The sequence below is a fragment of the Canis lupus genome, chromosome 17 (genome assembly GCF_048164855.1).
Source record: "Canis lupus baileyi chromosome 17, mCanLup2.hap1, whole genome shotgun sequence".
NCBI lineage: Eukaryota > Metazoa > Chordata > Mammalia > Carnivora > Canidae > Canis > Canis lupus.
In genome coordinates this window covers 33,209,524-33,231,731 of record NC_132854.1, presented here as the reverse complement: position 1 = coordinate 33,231,731, position 22,208 = coordinate 33,209,524, and the positions used below count along the sequence as shown (strand labels likewise).

Genomic DNA, 22,208 nt, shown 5'->3' with positions numbered 1-22,208 from the left:
TTTTTTTTTTTTTTTAAGCAAGATACCTTTGGGAGCTGTGTGAAGGACAGTCTTGAGGAGGAAATTGCAGTTAGATCAGATAAAAACCCAACATAATCATCTAGGTGAGAGCTGATGCAGATCTATGCAAGGAAAGACCATAGCTTGGGAAGAAGAGAAGGGGACAGACTCATGGGAAGTTTCCGACCAAGAACTGGCAGGACTTGCTAATGGTTTAGATACAGAGTTCCAGAATGAAAAAGAAATAGGACATATCTTTGGAATGTGTGGCTAGGGAGACTGAGTGAATCATGAAAGACAGTAGGAAAGGAAGGCTAGCAAAGATGCGGTTGAGTTTAAACTTGGATGTCTCTGTCCCTTTAACAGGTTTGTCAAACATTCATGTGGACATGTCTGTTAGTCAATGAGAAATAGGAGTCTCTGTTGGGTGGAAAGATGAGTGATGGAGTTCTACAAACCATTAGCAATTGATCATGCTAAAAGCCAGGGCCTTAAAAGAAACAAATAAAAAAGATCAACCCATAGCTTTCCAACTAGATTGAGGAAGGAACCCTAACTTCCATTCCTGGATATTTTGTACCTAATGCCATACCTGATATATAGAAGAATCACTTTTCTCCTAGGCTGATAAAGACTGGTAAACAATAATATGCATTTCTTTGTTTCCCGATGTACTTATGACCCCAGGGAAAGAGCCTCCTACCAGGTCTCCTTGCCTTCCATCTTCCCCACTCCAAGCCTTGCTGCATGTTGCTCTCAGGCCATTTGCCCTAATTAAATGCTGGTCTAATCACGTCTCACCATCCTTTTGCTCGAAAATCTTTTTAAGCCACTTCCCATTACATATAGTATAAAGCCCCTTCCTTTCAGTCGTGCTCTTTCCTTACCTCTTTTCTTTCCCATGCCTCCTCTATAGAATAACATTAAGTGCCTTTCCTCAGACATGGATGGTTCTCTTCATAGCCTGGACTGGTGCTTTTGTTCTTTCTTCCTGTCCATAGTTGTCATGATCCTCTTAATCTCAAGGATGGCTCCAATATCAGCCATCTGTCTCTCTACAGACTGTTGTACCTTTATCATAGCACTAAGCCATATTATGCTTTACATTAGTGTTTGTGCTTTTTTAACACATAAACTGCTGAGAAAAGGGCTGCCTTATTCATTTTTGTATTACTCTCAATTGAGCCATGCTGCCTCTTACAGAGTAGTTGTACGATAATAATAAATATTGTCTATACCCTCTTATATTTTTGTCTCTTTTACATTGTGAAGGATATATGATAACTCATTTTCACTTGGTATATTCATTTTGATTCCCTGATCAAAGTTTTTTCATTTTTAGCCAAAGTGACTCCCTGCTTAGTTTTTTTCCCTTCATCTCCATCTATCACCAAGGCTAACAATAGATAAGAACACCACCGGTTATAGAATCAACTCCCCACAATCCTAGCCCTCTCATTTTACAGTGGAAAATATCAGAAGAAAGAGGATAACCCATGAAAATTTAGTCTATTCTGATAATGAAATAGTTTCACATTTAGGAAAATAACCCCTTTAGAAGTTTCTAGTTTCTTTTTTTTTTTTTTTAAGATTTTATTTATTTATTCATGAGAGACACACACAGAGAGAGAGAGAGAGAGAGAGAGAGAGAGAGAGAGAGAGGCAGAGACACAGGCAGAGGGAGAAGTAGGCCCCATGCAGGGAGCCCAATGTGGGACTTGATTGCAGGACTCCAGGATCACGCCCTGGGCCAAAGGCAGGCACTAAAGGGTGAGCCACCCAGGGATCCCCAGAAGTTTCTAGTTTCTTTGGGAAAAGAAACAAATAAAAATATAGTTCAACCAAATGAGATTTGGATTGATCTATCAGAATAATAGAACATCTAAGCATTTAAAAAATGTGTTCAATTTTTTAGTTTTTCCTCTCTTGTAAAAGGAATCCAGTCAATTTTCATGGACCTTAGACAGAATCAAAGATCAGCCTGTTGAAGTTAATCAGTAACTTGAAATGCCTTTTTTCATGTGTTTGGAAGAAAGAAAAGGAGACAGATTGCTGTGGAAGTATAAGATGTTATTGCTGCAAAAATGCTTGTATCTCTACCAATTTTAAATGTCAGTTTTCTTCTCCCTAAGTTTATTTACCTGTCTACTTGGATGAGATTCATAACTATCCACATCTGAGGAATATTATATTTCTTTTATACATTTTGTTGTAGAGCATTTCATCATACTTTGTGCACTGTATGTTGAAAATTCTGAAACTATATTACATAGCAGAAACAATTCAAGACCTAACTTGAAAAAGAGTCACAAATTGGACCAGAATGAAAATCATATATTTTGGAAAAGCAAACCAGTAAATGCTGGACATGTTATGTTCTAAAATAATGGGTTATTAATAATTTCTTTAATCTTTGAAATAGTATCTGTGTAGTATTTTCAATGAAATATTACATATAGATAAGATTTTAGAATAGCATGAGATTTTAGAGGTCATCTAGACAAATGTATCACTTCATAGATAAGGATATATTAAGCTTAGAAATGTTAAGTCCCCTTTCCAAGGTCACACAGAAATGAGCAGCAAAGCCTAACTGAGAATTTAACTTGTCTGATTCCAACTCTACATCTCTTTTTACTTATACTACAATATCTCTATCATCTGAATTCAAAACTAGAATGTATATTTCAACAGTCTGATTTGACCAAAATAGGAACAATGGCACAGAATATTGGAAATCAAAACCATCCTCCCAAATCCGGACACTTGATAATTAACATCCAAGTCTACTTGTGTTTTAGTTTATTTGTACTCATAGTTAATTTTTTCAATGTAAATATTATATATATTTTTTTGCTTTACTGATTTTCACAGTAAATTGGCCAAACAGAAAAATGAAGAAAACCAAAACTGGGGCTCTGCAATTAATGAATAGCTTTAATACCATTTGAATCTCAATCATCAGATATTAAGAATCCTCAATATGGGAAGCCATTTGAAGTTAAATACTGTAGATCTTTATGTTCTGGGAATTTCATGCTAAAAGTGTAATAATGCAGAGCATCTTAAAAAGTAAAACAAACAAGGGAACAAATAAGACCTTTCAGAGCTGCTAGTTGGGATGGAGGTATGTGTTGAGGAAAAATAAAACTGCCATATTTCTAGCATCTTGATTCTTGGAGCTTATCATCAAAGTTACATTATCCTTGTGTAAAATTGTAAGGGGGATAGCCTTCAGGAAGAAAAGCTTTGAACAAAGGTAAAATATATAATAAGCAACATGTCCCTAAGCAGTCTGAAGAATACGTTCTCAAAGAATGAAATCATAGCCAAAAAAAAAAAAGTCCTTTGAGTCTGGATTTATTATTCATGGTTTTGAATATTCAGGGTTCACAGGTCCAATCTGTGCTTGGCAATAATTCTATGTTTTCTGAGCCCCATGGTGTGCACAGCTGCTTGTAAAAGTAGAGAAGTACTGGTGAAGGTGATGCATGGCAACAGCATTTTTTTTTTTTTATTTCTGTCAGACTTGAAAGGGTGAGAATTTGGAAGAGGTAAGAGCCTGTGATGATAGTCTTAATTAAAGAAAATTATTCACTCTTACTAAGACTTAGAAAGTCATCTAAAAACAATAACTTCTTTTGGATTCCCAACTTAAACAGTTAACTGTTACTTTGCAATTTTCTCATAGGTCCCTGAGAGCAGCCTGGGAGCCACTAACAACCAATGGCTGAACCCCAGGGCAGGTACAAGGATGCCACTGGAGGGCTGGGAACCCCCACTGACCCCAATTGAGTTCTGTTTCTTATACAGACTATTTTAGTCTTGTCTCCCTGCTCTTCCTGATGTGTTTCCAAGTCATCGCAACTTTTCATGTTTTGAAAAGAGATGAGTCTCCATGACCCTGAAAAGCATTAGAGAAAGGGAGGGAGAGTTGAGTCCAAGTTCTGTCACTTCTGATTGTGTGAAGAGGGTAGATGAGTATGTTCTTTGATTCCTCTGTGCCATACTTTCCTCATCTTCAGAATGGGATGATAGCATCTATCTCTTAGGTTTTTGTTGTGAAGATTAAATGTGGCAGAAATAGAGTAGGTTCTCAACCAGTAAGAGGTATAATTGTACATACTCTACCTCCTTCTCACCTACCTGGCAAAAACTCTAGCCAAGAGTGAGGATTCTTTTACTCCAGCTCAGACCTCTTCAATTCCACTGTGTTTATCTTAGTCCCCTGGGCCGAACGGATAGCAGCTGGTTTTGCATTTAAAATGAAGACAGAAGACTCTCTCCCCTACATAACTGGAATCAGTTCTATTCTGAGACAATTCTATCGATCTAATCTCATGGACATTCTGTGTATTTATACCCGTCCGGCCTTTATCCATAGCCCCAAAAGCAAGCCTCTTCAAACCTGGTGCTCTCTTGCTTACTCTTCGTTCTCCTGTGGACCTTCCTCACAATCTTTACAATATGTTCTATGAAAGTTTTATATTATTTTATGTAACTTTCTCTTACTCCCCTTGCCTCCTGCCATAAGTTCCAGACTCAGTTACCAGTCCTCATCTTAATTGAATTTTCATCCCTTTCTACGGACACAACCCTCATCCAAGACACCATCATTATATGAAGTGGTCTATAAACCAGTTGTCTACTTCAACCTCTAAATCCGTATCATGCGTTCTCAGCACAGTGGCCAGATTGACCCTTATAGACCAAAGTCAGATTATGTCACTTTTTTACTCCTTCAGGGCAAGGATCATATCACTTTATCTGTGAATATCTAGTGCTTTTCATTGGAACTTAGCAGACTCTCAAGAAATATTTTGCTGAGTGATTAAAAACTAAAAGAAAAATTAAAGAAATATGCCAATCATTTGCCACATCCTCTCTTAACCCCTTGAATATCTGTAATTTATTTTGTTCATAACTTCACACCATTATATTTGATAAAAAGCCTATCATCTAAGAGGTAGGGTAGATGTGTAAATTGAAACCCAGAGAAGTTAAGGGATTAGCCCAAAATCACAATGACAGTGAGATTGGGAGTTTGGGCTTGAACTCCTCCTTCTTCCTCCAAATACTGTGCTCTTTCTGTTATGCCATATTTCACATACACATTTGGAGATCTCCAGGCTTGTCTACCCGAAAGTGTGGTTTTACAATATATATTATCTTTGGGACTATCTCCTGTGAAGTCCAAAATTTGACATTACAGGAAACTCTAAGACATGGAAGCTCGGCCCAGGAGAATCCTGGCAGACTATTTTCTGCATATCACTATCAGAGTACACATCATTCAATATGGAACCTGGGCAACAGGAATCACTATTATATGCTTATAAATAATCTCAACCAAAATTTTAAATCTGTAAATGAAAGTGGTTTTCTGTCTAGGAATCTGATTTTATTATTATTTTCATTATTAAATTAGGTTTGTATACTCTGGAGAAAAATTGGCAGAAAACATCTAACTTGTTAAAATCTGATATTCAAAAGAAATTTAATTTTTTGTCTGAATTGATAATATAAAATATTGAAGTTAAAATTCAAGAAGCTGTGTTCACTAGATGAATTCATAGTATAACAAGATCTGGGAGTAACATAAACTAATTTTCTCTACCTTGTAAATACTCATCTTCCTTTAGACCAGTGCTAACATTGGAAGAGGTTATGGAGCAGTATGGGAAGGAGGAGGCAGTCAAAGCTGATTTCATTACATGCTTCCTAGAGAATGGGTTATTAAACAGCAAAAAAACCAACAGTGACAATAGCAAAAATAAAACTCTACTATCCCAAAGTATACAGAAGATTAAGCTGATATTGAAATACATTTCTGGACAGCTTTTCTTTTCCAAATTGATAATTATGGTGAAGTAGACTTTCATGATTCTTTGTAACTGATTCTGTTATGCATCTACTTGGCAGTCTCAATTTTTGCTACTTGATCTTGTCAGTTTATTCCTTCATGCATGTTTGTACTACTGCTTGAACTAGACTGAGAAGAAACTGTCTTGTTCACATTATGTCTTCATATTCATTCAAGCTCCCAGATCCCTAAATAATTCTTCCAATCCAAACGAGGCTTAATAACCATTTTTGAGAAATTTACCTTACATTCTAAGAAGAGTGTGATGTCTAGATTTAATGCTTTCTAACCTCTGCAAACTGGACCCACATAAACAAAAGCATTTTTACACATTGTTTAAAAAAAAGTTTACATATTGTTTAAAATGTGACATAAGGGATCCCTGGGTGGCGCAGCGGTTTGGCGCCTGCCTTTGGCCCAGGGCGCCATCCTGGAGACCTGGGATCAAATCCCATGTCGGGCTCCCGGTGCATGGAGCCTGCTTCTCCCTCTGCCTGTGTCTCTGCCTCTCTCTCTCTGTGTGACTATCATAAGTAAATTAAAAAAATTAAAAAAAATAAAATAAAATGTGACATAATATAGTCCAGACACAGGAAACCAAGATGGATTCAGTGACCATTTCATCCTCAATTTACTATAAGTATTAACTAAACTCATAAAGGCATATGCATTTCAGAATTTTGATGGCCATACAGGATATTTTTGTCCTGTCAATTAAAGCAAAAATTGACCTTTCATTCTTCATGTTTTGCTATGAGTCAGCAAGATATTAAATTCATGTTACAAAGTGTATGCAGCTATTTGCTATAGGTGCTAAAAAGGAAAACCAGAAAACACTGTTTATATTAAATGAGATAACACATGTAAAGAGTTTATCTCAGTTATTCTAAATAGCAAGTATTAAATAAAGGTTATAATTTCTTTTCTAAATTCCCCTATTTTCACTTAAAAACTTTAGTAGTTATGACTTAGATTTATGACTTGAAATGAGGGAATATCTCAGTTGCCCCAATTACAAAGGACAGTGCAGAGATAAAAGAGGAAATTGGCTGGAAAATAGCTTTTTTTTTTTAAGATTATTTATTTATTTATTCATAGAGACACACAGAGAGAGAGGCAGAGACACAGGCAGAGGGAGAAGCAGGCTCCATGCAGAGAGCCCGACGTGGGACTCAATCCTGGGTCTCCAGGATCACGCCCTGGGCGGCAGGTGGCATTAAACCGCTGTGCCACCGGGGCTGCCCTGGGAAATATCTTTGACTAAAATACACACATCTGTTATAATGGATCTCTCTCTCTCTTGAGATTTTAATATATATATATATTATATATATGTATATATATATACACATATATATACACATATATATAAAGCATTTGTATATGCAAAAGCATTTTTATATATTATATAAATAAATAAAGCATATATAGTATATACATATAAATCTATATGTATATATATATATAGGTAGTACAGAGAAATGTGGTAAGATCCTCATCTATTAATAACATTTCTCTTTATATATACTTTTTTTATAATTACAAAAATCATCCTTTTTGTGGGAATATTTCTCGCCTTTAGAGCAGGTAAGACACATCCATGAAAGTAGAGGGAAAAAAAATCAGATAAACTTATCTTCATTCCCTTAAATATCATTATCTTGACATTTTGTTTTAACTTAAAATTTCCTACTAGCATATATGTAAACATCTTAATAGAGGGTCAGAAGTGAAATTTGGATATTCACATATCCACTTTGATTCTCAGCTATCAAATCTCTAAAGAAGGAATATTAAGCACTCTATTGCCCTCTTCTCAGAATATTCTCAGATAATTAAATTAAAAAATTTTAAATTACAATTTGCATGATTATCATTTAATTTTCCATCAAATATAAAATGTTTGTTAAAGACATTGCATCTTATAGGAAATCTGTATCTGTTCCACAGATTTTATGGAAAGTATATTTATTTAGTCTTGTAGTATAAGCATTTATCTTGAAATGTTTACATGTCTTTGCATTTTCTTTGACATAGATGTATATATATGAAGTGTAACAAAGTAGCGAGGCTGGTTTCTTTATGAATTTTAATTCTTTAATGTACTTATCCAATAACCTCTTGATGTCTAATATGTGCCAGGCATTGGGCAAGATGCTGGTGATACAAAAGGAAAGAAGTGTGACCTCACTCTTTTTTTTTTTTTTTTTTAATTTTTTTATTTATTTACTTATGATAGTCACAGAGAGAGACAGAGAGAGGCAGAGACACAGGCAGAGGGAGAAGCAGGCTCCATGCATCGGGAGCCTGATATGGGATTCGATCCCCGGTCTCCAGGATCGCGCCCTGGGCCAAAGGCAGGCGCCAAACCGCTGCGCCACCCAGGGATCCCGTGACCTCACTCTTAAGAAGCTCACAGTCTCATTTATTAAAATAATAAAAAAAGAAGCTCACAGTCTAAAGTAGGAGATGCCATGCGCAGAAACATAATTATATTATAGTGAGGTAAGACCATCAGGGCCACGTGTAGAGAGAATTTATGGGCACACAGACATGAAGCCTCCTGATGCACCTGCTGTGAGGTGACAGTGACAAAGCATTCTTTAAGGAGATATTTTTTGGCCTGGGTTGTGTTTCCATCATCAGAATAGAATCTGAGGTGATACAGGCATTCTAATCAATGGAAACAGAATAAACATGCAACGCCAAGGAGGCTTGAAACTGGTAAGCCAACTGCCTTGAAACAATGTCTCATTGTTTTTAATTTACATATGTTGAAGTCAGAAAAACTGGATGTGCTTTCACTAATATGGCTATCTAAAACATCTACTACAGGATGTTTACCAAATGAATCATTATCACAGTTCCTGCTGTGGTTGAATTTTTCGTTTTTAACCTCAAACCCTTGGGGTGAAGAGTGTCACATTTCCATGGGTGATCTCTTCAGTGACTGTTAAAAATTTCATCTTTCACCTGGACCACTGCCCGGAGTCTCCACTTCAGGTTTTGACCCACCACGTTACCAGCAGAGTTATTGTAATGCAGCTTAGCACTTTTATTTCTACAAGACAGATGATCCTGTCATTCCTCTACTTAAAACATTTGAGGACTCCCCATTGGCCTACAAGATTAAGACTTAAGGTGGGAGACAATGTTCTTCATAAGCTGGCCCCAATAATTCTTTCCAATCTTTCCCCAAACTCCTTTCTTTCTACTCCCAACCAGGTCCCCTAAACTCACACCATCACAAATTACTCATTGTTCTCCATATTCCATATCCTTGTTTAACTCTGTCCTTTGAGGATGAAACAACACAGTATGTGGAGATAAAGGTAACTTGCTATGGTTTGGAGCCCCTGTGGGAGAGGAAGAAGATGAGGCATCTGGTCAATTGATGTAGACCAGATGACAGAGAATTGTCAGTGCTATATAAGAAGTCTTGGTTCTCTTTTGCATTCTATTTTGTTTGTTCCAAAGTATTCCAAAGAGGAAAGGAAAATATTTTGCATGCCCCACCCCCATGGATTTTGAGTACAATGCCTCGAGAAGGACCAGCACAAGTAAAAAATTTATTTGAAGTCTCCTTTCATATTTTTGCATTCTACTGTGTATTTGCCTATTATTTTTGTTGTTGCTATTGCTGTTATTTTTAAGATTTTATTTATTTATTTATTTATTTATTTATTTATTTATTTGAGACAGAGAGAGAGAGAGAGGCAGAGACATAGCAGGGGGAGAAGTAGGCTCCCTGTAGGGAGCCTGATGCGGGACTCTATCCCAGTATCCTGGGTTCACAGCCTGAGCCAAAGGCAGATGCTCAACCACTGAGTCACCCAGGTGCCCCTGCCTATTAGTTTTGATACTAAAATAAAAATTTAAACTTCTTGCCATCAAATAAAATTGAATTTCCAAGAAGATATTCTGCTGGGGTTTTCAATTCTCCTGGCATGTTGCCAGGACTCCCAGGGAATGTGTATTCCAGATTGAAAAGCACACCTGGGGGTGACTAACCATTGCTGAATTTGAGGAAGGCGGTGGCAACAACAAATTTGCAGTTAACTGTTCTAAACTTAGAAAAGGAATAAGATGAGTACAAAAACAGAAGATTTTCAATTTTGCACATGGAAGTTTGAATGGAATTGGGGACATATAAGTGGAGATACTCAGCAGAAAGCTGAATATTAGGTTTGAAGACCGGGGGATAAGTTTGCCTGCCTCTCTCTCCCTCCCACCCCGACCCTCCATCTCTATTACCTATCCGTTTATATTCGGAAATCATAAGTCTGTAAGTGGAAATTAAAGCAGTGGGAATAGATGAAATTGCCTAGGGAAGAAATAAGGAGTTAGAAGAAGAAAGTGTTGCAATGAAGAGAGAGAGAGAGAAAAAAAGGAGGTCCTTAAAGAAGAGGTAGTGAGGGAAAAGGAAGCAAGACCTATGAAGGAATGTTAACATTGTATACTGAGAGACCTCCTGATATATTTTCTCACTTGATAAATTAAGAAGTCAAGGCTTAAAAATAGCAAATGACTGCCCTAAGAACCTTGTCTTATTTTCTCATTCTTGACTGAATGGCCAAGCATTCAGAATGTGGCTGAATGCTTGCCACATTTTAATGATCTTGTCTTATCAATAAAACTTGTGATGTTTTATTAATCTTGCGTCTACCATGGCATATAGCAAAGTGTTTCACAAAGAGCAGTCACTTAATTTAGTTTTTAAAGAAATGAATTACAAATGATCTTTTGGAAATGGGAGTTGGCAACATTCAGCAAATCAAATTAAAATATGAGACTAATGAGGAATTTTTAAAAAAATCATAGCAACTGTATATTAAAGTATTAATGGAAAAGTAAACCAACTACCTCAGCTCCATTGCAAAGGGAATTTTCAGTAACTTTCCCCTGGACACTTCTTCTACATAGAAGGGTTATTTTTGGTACTCGTTCACTTCCCTTTGGAATTTCTTTCCTTGCTCTTAAGAGTTCTCATTCTCAAATCCTGTTCCATGTCAGTGTCCCAGTCCTCCTGCTGCCATACCACATCCAGCCCGCCTTCTCCAAAACCCACACTTGAACATCAGCCCTAGAACCCCAGTCACAGATATCAAAAGAAATAGTCAACATTTTCAGATCTGCCTCTGTTAAAAGTGGATACATCCTGCTTTAAACGGATGACAACTGTGTACTTTTCAAGGAGGGCCACCTGGTGCTAGGGTTTGGTCGCATTCCACTTGGGAGTTCCAGGATGGAGTAGAAATAGCACATTCTTGTACTCAGAGTGTCAGAAGGTGGGTGGTTCCCCTGGAGGAGAGCCCATTTTCTACACTACTTTTTTGTCCTCTGGAAAAGAGGAGTTGAAACATTTAGAATGCAGCCCAGGCTGATTCTTTAGGCGTAAAAAGTAATGGGCTTGATTCTTTGCTATCATTCTCTAAGTAATGATTAGGTTCATAAGGCAGTCTTTGCCTTTTTGAAATATAGGGGAACCACTCTCTCGGCTTCTGAGAAAATTGAAAGTGGCTGCTTGCCAGAGATTTGTACAGCTTACTGGCTTGGTGGGTGGAAAAAATAGCACAGACCAGTGCGAGGGAAACATCAACTTGTTCCCCTTCCAACATGTGCCCGCGATGCATCCCCAGAAATGCTGGACAGATGGTGAAGATCACCTTGGTGGCATTTGTATCAGAACTCGGAGTCTGTGTGCAGGAAGCCTCCAATGAGAGGGGGGCTCCGCAGAGTTGTGCACATCTACATCTAGATGTCAGAGCGTCATTGCTGAGATTTGCATCTCTGTGTGGCAAGTATGAGAAAGCACATCTGACATGATGCTAACGATGGTGGTTCACAGTGTAAAAGATGAGGGAAGGTCAGAGGAGTTAATTACTTATGGTAAAAAATCTAAATGCTCCGAGGAATTAACTGGTATTCTGTAATTAATTTAAAAAAAAGACTCTTTCAGATGAAAAATATGATCTTAATATAGCCATCAGTAGTTTGAATTCCGTCTATACTTACTGCATTCTGTGAATATTATCTTATTGTACTAATAATGAGTTTGGAGGCAGTAAGCTACATTCTTTTGACCAGATTTCAAAGAACCTAAATTGAGCGTGCAGAAAAGACAAAGCAAAGAAAACAATATCTTTGATATCTTGCTTATTATACCGTGGTAAAATGGATATCACAAATGCTCTTGATGATGAAGGCAGTTTAGATTGTTTAGAATTGACGAGATGGTATAATACAGTTTCCTTGTGGTTGCAGATTTTACAGATTTTCTGGCGCACAGGGATGACGTGGATTAAACAGCAGCATTTTGCTGTAATGATAACTCTTTGAAAAAAATATCAGAGACACAGGGGAAATCTGGGGGGATCTTTGCTACCATTAGTTGAATTTTCCTCCATAATCAATTTTCTGGCACGTATCAAGACGTATAGCCCTGTACTTAGGCAGAGAAGGGAGAAAAAATTCTGTAAGCATCCACCTGCTTTTTCTTATCTCCCAAAATAGAATTTAGGTGGTACTTTCCTCCTATTTATTCTGGAATTCCCCATGGATGTCTTGTGGAAACTGCAAAAAGGGATTCCCCAAGAATTTGTAAATATGTCATATTCACTGAACTCTGAGAATTTACTTGTGAAATCACTGAATAAAAAACCAGAGTTATGTCAAATTCTCTTAAACTATGGAATATAACAGTACCCAGATTGACTGAATTGATGTTATCGAAGAAAGGTATTTTCATTACTATGGGAGAAGGATGCCAAGGACCAATATTGATAAGTGTTCATCCAAGGACTGTGCCAAGGAGGGGAGCTCGGGGCCAACCAAGGATCAGGCTTCCAGTCCCATTGGCAAAGCTATTATTAGTATTGTGGCACTGGATGACCTAGGGGACCGTAGACTAATGCCATTATATACTCAATTAAGATAACTTCTCCTCTGTTACAAGCTCACCAGTCAAACTTATCCTTATGATTTGGCTTCCTGTACAGGGGAGGAAGAGGGCTTATACCAATTCCAATATTGGAGACTTTGTAATAGGCCTGTTTGTAGTTCAGTTCTGGTTTTATATATCGGTTTGCCAGTTTGGTTACTGTGACTTTACACTGAAAGCTTGTATTGGCTCTTAGTGGCCCGAAAACATGAGGTTTTTGAGCCTGAGAGGTTGAAGGTGAAAATGCTGTGGCTGTGAGGATCTTTGGAGTCAGCCAGCCAGTCTTCCTCTCATGACATCTGTATGCAACCCTATTGGTCAGCAGACAGACTGTTCATACTTCTTTAAGAGCCATGTGAGTTTCTCTTTTTGTTAATTCAGGTGGGGACATTGTTTCTGAAAGTAAATTTCACATGTTCCTGGGAAGAGCAAAGAGAGCTTAAGGAAAGTAGGAGAAATAGCTTTCCTCAATTAATACAATTTCAACCAGTGATCCCCAATCTATGGATGAGTAGGCTTCATCTTGGGAAGCACTTGGGAACTTACTCCATTCTGTTTTGTGTTCTAGCCAGCTCTTTGTTGCGTGTTGCAATAATCATAAAAGTGCCCACCATTAAGGGTGGCCTAAAGTTTATGTCTCATCAGGGACCAGTCCTCTTGCCTGTGTGCTTCTCTCCAGCCTTGAGCAGCTGGGAGGGAGCAGACACAGAAGAAATGCAGCATTGGGTTTAATCAGGGTTGGATTTTTACCAAGTGAGCATGCAAAGGGAGCCAACCAGAAAGGACCTGGAGGTGCATGCCAGTGAGTGTTTATGATGATTGACTGTGGATTTTAAGCTGGGGAAGGAGGGAAAACAAGAGTGGCATCAATGAACTGTCAGTTTCAAGGAGGCTGAAGGATTGCTGGTGTAGGGGCACCAGAGGATGAAGTAGGAAGATGGGAAATGATGGTGGGAAAATGGGTTTGAGAAAATCTAAACATGTGTTCAAGACAAAATCACTCTCTGACACTTGGTATGTGATTATGCAAGTTATTTAGTCTCTCTCTGTCCCTATTTTAAATTTTTTATTTCTAAAGTGGGAATAACAATAATACATATTTTATTGAGGAAGCTACAAAGATTGAGTGATAGGATGGATGTAAATAACCTAGCACGGCAAATAGCAAATATTTGATAATTAAGTAAACGTCCATTCTTATGTTTCTACTATACAGTAAGTGCTTTGAAAGCAGAAGCATCTCCTCTCTGCCCCATGTCTCTCTCTCTGTCTTGCTTTCTCTTTCTCTTTCTCTCTCTCTCTCTCTCTCTCACACACACACACACACACTCTCTCTCTCTCTCTCCCTCTTTGATAAATGCATGTGGAAAAGAGGAGTAGAGCCAGGCCCCAATGGAAATAATAGGTGTGTCTGGATCACAAGGCTTCTCAGGGATGTCCTCAAACAGCTTGGGCTGGGGGGTGGGAGAGTTTGGATGGGGCTTGGGGTGAGTGGAGGTGGGGTGGGGTAGGGGAGGACTTGAACTCTCAGGTTGGGAGACTTCCAACTCTCACAGGTGAGAGTTGGAAAAACAACAGGCTTCTTACTCATTAAATTTGGTTTCCATCAACCATAATTGTATTTGAGGTAAACATGTGGAACCTGAAAGTTCTGATGAGTAGGCTTTATAGTTTTTTGTTTTTTATATATAAATACATAGGAAATACTTTTAAAAAAATGTTGTCTGCTAGTCTTTTGAGGGGTTCTTAACTGGAAAATGCTTGATGATTTCCTTAGAGAATTTTTCTGTATGTGAATATCATAAGGATGAGTTTCTTCAGTCATTCCCTGATTAAGTAGATGGAGTCAGTAGACAATTTCTGGAAGTTAACTGTGCTTAATTGTACCATGGAGAGGCTCCCTGAGGCTGGCGGAGGGTTGAAGTGTGGTTGTGCTGCCCTATGCTGTCATTTCAAGTGCTCTCTTTGGTAATCAGGTCACTCAGTGGTCTCTAAGCTCTATAACTGCAATAAGCCTTGCCAGAGACACTTGATCGGGGGCTCAGAAATGTGACACATTTGACACCTATTAAAGGCATAGGGTGAAGGTTCTGAGGTATGTTTGGAGAGAAGGGTGAGGGTCATTATGATGAGCCTAAGCAAAAGATAGTTAGGACCCAGTGAATATGAATCCAATAAATAGATGGATGCATCAAACTTCCAGATATAAAATAAACAAGTCCCAGGGATGTAATGTATAGCATAATGACTGCAGTTAAGAATATTGTAACGTATATTTGAAAATTGCTACGACGCTAATCTTCTAAGTTCTCAACACAAAAAGAGAAAAAAATCGTAACCATGTATAGTGATAGAAGTTAATGAGACATGATCATTTCACAATATATACAAACATTGAAACATTAAATTGTACACCTGAAATGAATACAGTGTTATATGTCAATTCTATCTCAATTAAAAAAATATATCAATGGATGCATATATGGTAGAAGTCATGTGCTGAGAGAGAATGTCTGACTAATTCAGGGTGCAATTAGCCTGTCAGGGAATGAGGGAGATGCAGTTCTACACACACACACACACACACACACACACACACACACAACTCTGTGCTTAGAAGAAGGAGTAGATCTGTTTTCTTTGTGCTTTAAGTAGTAAGAAATTTTGATGACAGATATGTCAAATTATTTCAGAGAGATCTTGAAATCGTGCCCAGAGATGTCTGTGAGGTCATGAGCAGAAGGGATGCAGACAAGAATCAGCAAGTGAAAGGAAGAAGGGGTGAAAAAAAGGTACCCTGTAAGATTTAGGGGGGAGAGAGCCCCGGAAGGAGAGGGGTATGGGACACTGAGAAGGGTAGGACCATAAGACATGCCAAAGGAAGTGCTGAAGGATGTGTTAGGGAAGGGGTGGGGCAAGAACAGCTTCTTTGCTAGGGAGCTCACCTCCTTTTCTGGGAACAAGAACTGTGGGCATTGGGTTCTAAGCTCTGCCAGGCACTCATTATGTCTGACATGCCAGTGACTGATGGTCTTATTCCATCAAACATTAAAAAAAAAAAAAAATCAAGACTGCAGTAAAAACGAACCCAGCATTGTGTAGTTAATTTTTTTCCCTTCTAACCATTGTGTGCATTAGTCACCACACTGAAAAAACAGTGAGAAGATAGAAGTGCCAAAAGTGGTAAAGAAAACATGTCAACATTCAAAGAATAATTAATGAAAAGTGTTGCTGTTTCAACATCACAGAGGAAAGTCAATCTCAGTCTCACCCAGTTCTTCTAAAAAAATACCCAGGAACTCCATCCCCTGGAAACAGCCACACCTTGCTTTCTGATCTGAGCCCATCCTTGGTGCAAGTTTAACGAAAGTGTCCTCACCATGGACCTGAGCCTGGTGCCTGATGTGTCTGGATCAATTACCCAGGTAGCTAAGTGCTCACTAAAGTGAGGCCTTCCTTGCAATCTTCATCCTTGATGGTCTAATTTTTGCTTTTTGTAGTGTGAGTTTTTACTGTTCAGATCCTCACTGTGACTGAGCTTCTGGCTGAAAATGCAGTGTGCTTACCTAAGTTTCCAATGCACTGCTTCCCTCTTCCTGCTTCCTCCAATGGATTCAAATTCTTCCATCTTTCCCCATCTTCCCACTCTCCCCTGCCAGGTTGGAAAGGCCTCACTCTTGAGTTGGCTGGCTGGTGTTCAAAGTCATGTTCCTAATCCCCATACCTTGAGGAAGATACTCTCAAGAGAAAACAAGCACTGCAAGCTTGATCTGAAGGGTCAGTCAGTCAGGGCTGGCCCTGCCAGTGAGGGTTAGTTAGGGAACCTGAAATGTAATATTCCTCCTGGCACAGAAGGTTCTGTTGACCTCCAGGTTCAATGACTTAAGACGACTATGGACAGTTTCCAGACCCCACTTGCAAGTGGGCAGGGGCAAAGCTTCTAATTCTGCTAGGCTGAGTCAGTCAGTGGTGCCCAGATGGGTGTGGCTGAGGACACAGATAGCAGGTAGTCCTTAGGGGAGGTGGGGATGGGGCTGGGATAGGCTAGAACTGACAACTGTTGTTCAGGGTCATTTAGTAGGCACCCCACCCCCCCAAGGACTGTGCCAACCATACCACTTTGTGCCCTGTTTCGTGTGCATTCATTTCCCCTTTGTTAATCCTTTAGTTGCTAGAAATCATATTGAAAAATAGAATTACAGATGTGATTTTTCCAGAGGCTTATAATTATTAACCCAAACCTTCTTTACTCTTGAATGATTCTTGTTGCTAGGCTCCCCTTCCAAAGGATTCCTTAGATGGGGCTGCCAGCGGAGTCAGTGGACTTCACCTGTCCTTAGATATGAGAACTTGAGCTGTTGCTCACTTCTGCAGGGCCTATCACAGAAACATTGTCAATCCTTCAGCCCAAGCTGTTTTATTTTTATTTATTTGTTTGTTTAGTTATTTATTTATTTGAGAGAGAGAGCATGCACACATGTGTGCGTGCAAAGAGAAGGAGGGGCAGAGGGAGAGAGAATCTCAAGCAAACTCTGTGATAGGCATGAAGCCAAGGGTGGGAGGGCTTGATCTCAAGACCCTGAGATCACTACCTGAGCAGAAACCAAGAGTTGGATGCCCAAATGACTGCGCCACCTAGGTACCCCAGTAAATTCTTTCTTTTAAACCATCTTAATGAAATCAGGAATATTTAACTATAACTACCAGCTCTATTCCCTTTTTTTCTTCCCACTTTCCCTTCCCTCTGCTTTCCTCCTTTTCTTCCTTCCCTTCTTCCCCTTCTTCCTTAATTTCTGACTCTGAAATAAGTAAGTTCGAAGTTTGAGTCATCTCCTTGTTAGGACAGATTATTTTAGCATAGGATTAGAAATCCCTAGTCCAGATTATTTCTATTCATAATTTATTCTTGTAATACTCTTGGAATCTCTATCTATCTACCACCTTTCTACCTATCCACTCACCTATCATCTATCCATCCATCTATGTATCTATTATCTATCTGTCATCACCTCTCTATCTAAAGAAATACTGTTTTTAGAATGTGATGAGAAATGAAAGTTTGTGATTAGCTCTCTTTTCTAAATAACATTAATCTAAAGCAACATTTAAAAAATGGACTCTTACATTACTTGCATGGAGTCAGCTGAGTTACATGTTAAAAGTACAGGAATCTCTATGAAGGCTGAGAATCAGGATTACTGACAAGACTGCTCCTCCTATCTCCATCATTTTAAAGCACGTTATATTTCATGAACTCTGCATATGGAGACTTTGTGAATCACAATGCATCACAGAATATAAAGGACTATTTTGAAGTGGTAGCTAAATGGTGGTATGGTATAAACATACATCTGGGAGCCACCTCAAATCCTTTGTAGAAATTAAAATTATGAATAAATAAAAATGGAAGGGTATATAAATAAATGAATATGCAAAAAATATCTTTAAGTAGCTACATGTTTGGGGTTTTTTTCCTGTTAATTCCTACCTTGAATGGTTTATCCTATCCATTCTTCAAAGAGATTAAATCTCTTTCCCATTAAAACTTGACAGCTTGTTAGAGCCCATGGAGCTATCGGTCTTCTAGAATAATAATGCTTTTTTAAATTCACCAGTATTTCTCAATGTTCCATAAAACACCAGTTCTTGAACTATCTCTACCATTATTAAAAAACAGTAACATGTTTGTGAAAGTTCAGCATACATGAATTAGGGAAATACTATAAATTATATATTTGCTATTTAAGCTATATACTGCTTGTTAGCTTATTGCAGATTCTGGAAGTCTTGCAGTAATAATTTTTTTTTTCCTTTTTAAAATCAAGGTTTCTAAAACTTACCTGACCAAAGAGCCTTTTTCAGAAGTATAACATTTACCAACAACTTTCTCTCTCTCTCAAATCTGATCTATACTTTCTGTTTGCTCATTATTGTCAAGCCTTGAACTATCTTTTATATTTATTGTTTAACCCTCTTCTATACATTTGTAACAAAATGATCTCTACTCAGTATATGTATATGACACCTAGGATTGTATGTTTAGGGTATTTTACTGAGTAAATGATCCTGTTCACGTCTGTTAGTAGGACCATTGCTAAGTGTGAGCATAGTCTTTTTGGAAGACAGTGGACTTTCCAGAGGCAGGTCTTGTGACAGAAAATGAAAATTAAGATAGCAGGGTCTTGCTATCTTTTATGGCTTTTGAATAATTATTATTATAATGATAGTAATATTAATTACCATTTATTGTGCACTTATACTCTGCAGTGTGCCAAGTGCTTGTTATTTGATTCTGAAAACAACCCAGTGAGGAAGGCATTATTATTTTTTTCAAAACGTTATTTTCCAAAGGATAATAGATATCTCCTGGTTTACATCTATACAGACATGTGACAAAACTGGGATTTGAACTCGTATCTATCTGACATCAAGTCCACAGTTATGATCATTCTATTGTTGGCTGAATGTGGACGTCTTTGAGCATGCTTCCATGCTGGCAAATTTTAAAGTTGGTCTCTTGCAGATGGAGTGACAGGAGAGCTCAGCAGTAAGGCAACTCCCCAAGATAAATATATATACATCCTAAGCCATATGATCATGTGCCATGATTGGTGTGTGCACATGAGTGTATATGTGAGTGTGTATTTATTTCTCTTTTGTTATCCCTTGGTTGCTAATAAACCACATTTGAATATTTAGGATTTACTTCATTTATGCTCTGAGTAATTAAAGAAAAGATAAGATGGCTATAATTGGGGAGCTCAATGGGAAATAGTGTCTCCCCTCAGAATGGTAGGCACTGTGCTTGTCAGACAGAGGATGCCAAGGGAAGAAGGTCAGGAGAAAAGACTGGTGCCTGCAAGAGTTGCCTGCTTTCACTTCTATCAAGATGTATTTTCTACTGTCTAGAACTTATATTTGGAAATAATCATTTCTTCACACTTCTTCTTTGAGAAATATTTAGTAAATTACTAGGAGGAAGTAATCATTTTTATTATCCTTTAAGGACCCATAATGCTTAGCATGGTAACTGGTCCCAGGTAGGTGCTCAATAAATACTGGTTAATAAGAGAACAAACCCTTTCTCCAACTTGGTAAGGGATGGTCTTTGGGAACAAAGAAAAAAAAAAAAACACACAAAAAAAACCCTCTTTACTCAGCACACTGAATGTGCCAGAATGTAATTTTGAGATTGATAATGAGATATCACATCATTGTTTTTGAAGTATGCTCATTTGCTTAGGGTATACAGACTAGTTGAGTTTTTTGTTGCTTATCAATTATATGGCATTTAGCCTTTTATGTTGTATCATTTAGCAGCAGGCTACTAATCAGAATTTCATTTAGCTTTCAATTGCATGATGTAGTGAGACCCAAAATGGATATAATTTCAGGAAGGTGTTTTACCAAATTATTTTTGACCTGAAAAGGATATCCACAAAGCAGTTATCTGTAGCTTCTATTATATTGAATGGGTTCGACTTAATTAAAATTGTGTCTCTAGTCTAGAAATTATTTTCTAAGAAATGCTTTCTTGCTAAATAAGCCTGGTATATACACAGGAAAACTAACTTTATCCAGTGACTGCTACTGCATATTGAGGAGAAAAATGTATTTCCATAAATTTCAAATAACACTTTTGTTAGGTTTTCTTAGGTTCTACTCTAATGCCATCATCTATTGAGATGACACCTAGTTCTCTTAAAGAAGTTAGAAATGAACGGTTTCAAGTTTAAGTTGTAATTTGTTCAAGTCTCTGGCTAACGCTGGGATCAGCATGGACCAGTGAGTAGAAACAAGAAGAAAAACGAATGAAAACCCCCCCAGCACGTGACCTGAATAAAGATACCCGAACTCCAGTTCCAGTCCTGTCCCTCCTTGCTTTGGGGCCTGGGGCCTGTGCATTACAAATCAAGAGGCTGGAAGTTGCCCTTCTCACCTTTGTTGTGAAGATGAGCAGTTGAGTACCAGTATGGATCTGGGTGGGATTGTAGTAAAGGTTAGTGTTGTAAATCAACTGTAATGAAATCCTTAGCTGGGGATGATCAACCCAGTGAGTAAATTACTGTGGGTGAGATCACGAGGCTTTCAGCCTACTGTGAATGGGTAAGATTGAGCTAAGACTTCTCATTGGTGATGACGGTGGGGTGGGCTTATCAGCAGTGAGATTTCCTTTTATTTTGTAGAAGATTCTGAATTGGGTTTCTCTCTAAGATTTTTGTGAACTATTGCCATGTCATCTGGAAATGGCCTACGATTTATAGGGAGACTCACTGTCATTCACCAGTCTCATTTTTAAAAAATGATTTATTTATTTATTTATTTGAGAGTGTGAGAAAGAGAGTGTGCACAAGGGGGCAGAGGGAGAGGGAGAGAGGCAGACTCCCCACTGAGCACAGAGCCTAACATGGGGCTTGATCTCCTGACTCTGAGACTATGACCTGAGCTGAAATCAAGGGACGGACGCTTAACTGATGGAGCCACCAGGACCCTCACCGGTATCAATTTTAATCACACTTTAACTCTTATATTACACATGAAAAGGCAGAGTAAGAATTAAAAATTTTCTAAGTATCACTGGGGACATTTTTTTTTAATTCTTTAAAAAAATTTTTTTTTTAATTTATTTATGATAGTCATACAGAGAGAGAGAGAGAGAGAGGCAGAGACACAGGCAGAGGGAGAAGCAGGCTCCATGGACCGGAAGCCCGACGTGGGATTCGATCCCGGGTCTCCAGGATCGCGCCCTGGGCCAAAGGCAGGCGCCAAACCGCTGAGCCACCCAGGGATCCCTGGGGACATATTTTTATATATTAATTGATGATTAACCTTCCCTTTTTTGGTTGTCACAGTTGTGACACTCTCTTTAGTCAAGCAGCAAATCCATGAGGCATCAAAGAACAGAGAGAAAAAAGAGGGAGATATTTGGCTCTTGGGAATCTTCAGAAGTCAAGGTCAAAATATATGGCAATGTTTGGAAGGACCTTTGATCAGTCAGGGCTAGTTTTCCCAATAGTGATGTCTAGACTGTGGGAAGTATATGGGCAGTGGGAAGTATGAGCCTTAGAGGCTGGTTTGTTCCCTGGAAACCTTGCTGCCTGTACTCTTTGGCCTGAGGCCCAGGACCTGGACAAGGCTGGAAACCTGAGACATAGAGCTACCTTTCCTGAGTAGGGCTTGAGAGAGCAGCAGGGCTCGGGAACAGAGGAAATGTCCTGAGTGGTATTCTGGCATGTGGACCTGTACGTCAGCTTGCCAGGGTCCCCACACTCCTCAGCGTGACAGGAGGAGAAACAGCATTTTCCCATGCTACCAGGAGGAATGCAACCACGGCACAGAAACCTGGCAGTCCACAAGTAGCTTGAGGGAGGGTCAGCATGTGGCAGATGCAGCAAAAAAATGTGT

At 38.6% G+C, this 22,208-nt stretch overlaps 1 protein-coding gene across 7 annotated transcripts in view; it reads right to left on the bottom strand.

Annotated features, from left to right (window-relative positions):
• Positions 1-22,208, bottom strand: part of KLF12 (KLF transcription factor 12) — a 590,400-nt gene that overhangs the window by 522,397 nt on the left and 45,795 nt on the right. The gene's annotated exons all lie outside the window — the stretch shown is intronic.